Below are 4,008 nucleotides of genomic sequence, written 5' to 3'. Positions count from 1 at the left end.
CGCAGTTTGAGTTCGTGCATGGAGGTGGGCGGGTGAAGGTAGACATTGTTAGCGAAGGGTCCAGGTTGCAGGGTGAGGGTCATGCATTGGAGTATCATTTCTTGGTTAAGGTGTGGTGTGCGGAGGGCTGCTTTACTGAAGCGGTCGATGAATGTTCTGAGTGGTTCGTTGGGCTCTTGTCGGATGCCCAGTAGGGACATGGTGGTGGTTTGGTGAGGGCGGCTGCCGGCGAAATGTGTGGAGAACATGTGGGAAAGGGTGTCGAAGTTATCGATGGAGTAGGGTGGGAGGGTGGTGAACCACTCTAGGGCAGGGCCTTTGAGTGTTGTGGGGAAAGCTTTGCAGAATACTGCGTCCTGGGACGTGTACAGGGCGACGTGTGTGATGTAGACTTTGAGGTGTTCGTCGGGGTCAGTTTCGCCAGTGTAGCGATCGAGGTTGAATGGTTCCCACTGGGTTGGGAGAGGGGTGTTGGAGATAAAGTCTGTGAACGGGTGGCGGCGTCTGGGCTGGTGGGGATGGGGAATGTGGGGTGGAGGTGGGTGGTTGATCATAGTAGGGAAGGTGGAGGTGATGTTGTGAGGAGGGATGTGGGTTGTGGGGAGATATGGGGGGTTGTAGGGTGGGACGTATGCGGTGTGGAGGGTGGTGGGTAGGTTGTGGGGAATGTGGGTTGTTGAGGGTGCTGTAAGCCCTGGATGACCGGGTGGGAGGTGTTGGGGGTGTGTGGTAGTGAGAGGGGTTTGTTGGGTGGAGGTGAAGGTGTGGGGGGTGGGGTTGTACTCGCTCTCTTCCTCTGTGGGTTGGAAGACCGGAGACTTCACGGCTTCAGAGGTCTCTTTAGCTTTCCCCTTCAGGTCGGCATCTGCCTCGATTTTCCTCCTGAGGCGGGAGTTTTCTTGTTTGAGCGCTTCCATCTCTTCAGCATTGCGCTTCTTCAGGTCTGCGATTTCCTGTTGCATCTTCATCTGGCCATCTAGGATGGCGGCCAGGTCAGGGGTGGCGCCAGAAGGTCCAGAGGGACCAGCGTCAACTTGCTTACTAACTCCAGCCTTGCTACGGGTAGAAACCATCTTCAGAGAAAAGCGGATACCAAGGGTGTTCGTCTCGTGCCCCACGGTGGGCGCCAATTGTTCCTGCAGAAGGATCAAATAAGATAAGTTAGGCACGAGTGTCACCTTACCATGTAGTCCGCTATCTCCTTAGTTGGCCTCTTCCCTTTCGATACATGTCAACTTGAACCCAGGAGGGGTTACCTGCAGAAGGATCTCCGAAGCTCAAGTAAGTCAAAGTTCTCAAGAGTCAAATCAGCAATTAATGAAAAGCGTACCTTTAAATGATGGGGTCCACGTGTATTTATAGACATTAATGACGTTTGACCATTTCATGGGCTGGGCCTTGACTTGGGCTCTAGCTTGGGCCCCAGCTTGGGCCATGAGTGGGCCTGGCCCTAAAACAGGTTACCAAGGTGTATTGAGGTGGGTTAATCTTCTAGGCAAGTAGTCGGTTTTGGCCGGCTACCTGCCTAGATGGTCAATGCTGGTTGTATTTTGCCTAGATGGCTAATGCTGGTTGTGTCCGGGTACTAGGCGGTATGCGGTTTTAACGTGTGTACTATTTACTTGATTTGAGTTTGGCTAGGTATAGTACAAATTCAATTTCTAATTAAAACTAATTTATATTGACTAAAATGAAGTCGAACAAAATCTAATACAAAAAAGGAAAATACATATAGTAAAAGAGAATAAAATATAACTTTTATATTGAGATATATAATAACTGCATACAAAATAAGAGTCCAATTGAAATCTTCTTATATATTGATATATATAAGAAGTTCAAACAAAATTACATACAAAGTTTTCAACTTTAATACCAAAAAAATGGATAAAGAACTTTGATATCTCTGCTTGTTCTTTCACTTTCAATTTCAAAAAACAATTCAGGGTGATCCTCTGTAGAGAGTTGATGATCTCCATAGAAAGATCTTAGTTGGTTCCAGCCTTGGGTAATCATTGGAGTGTGAATATCCATGTTGTAAGTAACATGGTGAACATTACTTTGGTAATCAACAACAATCCATTTAGTAGCAAGGTCCTTCCAACAGCGTATTATGAACACTCGGTCGACGTGTCCAAAGTCCTTAAAAGATTAGCAAGTTAAGAATAAAGAAATAAATAAATATAAATAACAAAAATACATGAGTTTGAATCAAAAAATATACCTGGTCTTTCAAAAACATAGAAATGAATCTGCCAACCATTTCTGAAAAAAGTATGGATTATGGTGTGAGCATGGATTCCATTGCAGGAGAATAGGTTGGTGATTAAGTATAATTGTAAGAGAAGAAAATGGGTAACAGTAGAAAAATCAGATGTCTGACTGTGAATTGGTAAACATAGGGAATATATATATATAAAAAGAATAGGAGAAATCATAGCTATTGGAAGTATCCGTACATACTGGACAGTCTGAATTGGTAAAAGTACAGGATAATAAATACGAATTAAAAAATAATACGTTAAAAAAAAGAATTATGAAGCGTCGTAAAAGTAGAAGAAGAATTATTTAATGTAATTTACTAATGTTGATTTTTTTCAGGAAGGGGCATTTAATATTGGAATATAGTAAAGTTTAGTAATTATAACGTGTGGCAGATGATGGAGCAGTTTATTCATCATTATCTCGAGCAGTGTGAAATTTAATGCGTTTGAATACTGATTGACAGGTTGATTTGGAAAAAATTCGAAGCAGTATTTGAAGGGGTTGGAATACAAAACGTTTTGTAAACGAAATGGTTTTGATGGAGTAAACGGTGATTGGAAAAATGTGAAGAACTCTTTGAAAAATGTCCGAATAAAGTCAAAAATTGGGTAAAAATAAAGAGATTTGGTGATACAGTGCATTATTAAAAAATACCATTAATGAAAAAAAATGACACAAATAGAGTTTAAGGTAGAAAAATGAAGAAGATGAAGGGTTTGCTTGTAAAAGGTGGAAAAATACAGATAAATTGGTAAAGAAAAAGGTATTTTGATACAAATTACTTACCAGTTAAGTTGTAAAGCGAAAAAGACTCGTGCATGACTTTGAAATCTTGATTTGAAGCCTGTATCCAGAAGAAAAAACAGTTAGATCAAGGTAGATAAACGGAAAAAATAGTTAGATTAACTCTTTTTGGTGTAGAACTTTGAAAAAATATAGTGTATGATGAACTCTTTGAAAAATGTCCAAATAAAAACGTAAATCGGGTAACAATAAAAAGATCTGCTGATAGAATGCATTATTAAAAAAATACCATGAACGAAAAAAAAATGACACCAAGAGAGTTGAAGGTAGAAAAATGAAGAAGATGAACGGGTTGCTTGTAAAAGGTGGAAAAATACAGATAAATTGGTAAATAAAAAGGTAGATTTTGATACAAATTACTTACCAGTTAAGTTGTACAGCGAAAAAGACTCTTGAATCAGTTTGAAATCTTGATTTGAAGCATGTAAACAGAAGAAAAATATAAGAAACAGTTAGATCAAAGTACATAAACGCCAAAAATAGTTAGATAAATTTTTTTTATAAACCTGATGTTAAATCTGTCACAGTGAACCATATTAGACATGTAGCAATCCTAGAAAATACCATCATCGGAAAAAATTAGTTAGATCTGAGAAAATAAAAGAAGAATATGAGTTGTTCGCTTGAGAAAGGTCAAAATGAAAACGAAATCTGCGTAATAAAACCATATGTCTCAGTGAACCATATTAGTTCTGTAAAAAAATGAAAAATAGTTAGATCTGACAAAATATAAGAAGAAAATGAGTTGTTTGGTTGAGAAAACTCAAAATAAAATCGACTTCTGGGTTTAAACCTGTAAAAAAGCGCATAAAAAAGTTAGATCTGACAAAATATAAGAAGAAAAATAGATGTTCGCTTGAGAAAACTCAAAATAAAAACGACTTTTGGGTTTAAACCTGTAAAAAAACGCATGAAAAAGATAGATCTGACAAAAAATAA

At 39.0% G+C, this 4,008-nt stretch overlaps 1 long non-coding RNA gene across 1 annotated transcript; it reads right to left on the bottom strand.

Moving 5' to 3' along the window:
* Positions 1-1,983: 1,983 nt before the first annotated feature.
* On the bottom strand, positions 1,984-3,494 carry LOC114165292 (uncharacterized). The gene is made up of 4 exons (XR_014985168.1): positions 3,434-3,494; positions 3,052-3,109; positions 2,225-2,265; positions 1,984-2,142 (listed from the first exon to the last, which is right to left on the bottom strand). It is a non-coding gene; the product is annotated as an uncharacterized LOC114165292 (long non-coding RNA).
* Between the last annotated feature and the right edge of the window lie 514 nt (positions 3,495-4,008).

The sequence above is a fragment of the Vigna unguiculata genome, chromosome 10, assembly GCF_037176805.1.
Source record: "Vigna unguiculata cultivar grain cowpea cultivar isolate G323 ecotype 2 chromosome 10, ASM3717680v1, whole genome shotgun sequence".
NCBI lineage: Eukaryota > Viridiplantae > Streptophyta > Magnoliopsida > Fabales > Fabaceae > Vigna > Vigna unguiculata.
The sequence above is the reverse complement of the archived record's forward strand: the minus strand, read 5'-3'. Positions and strand labels throughout refer to the sequence as shown.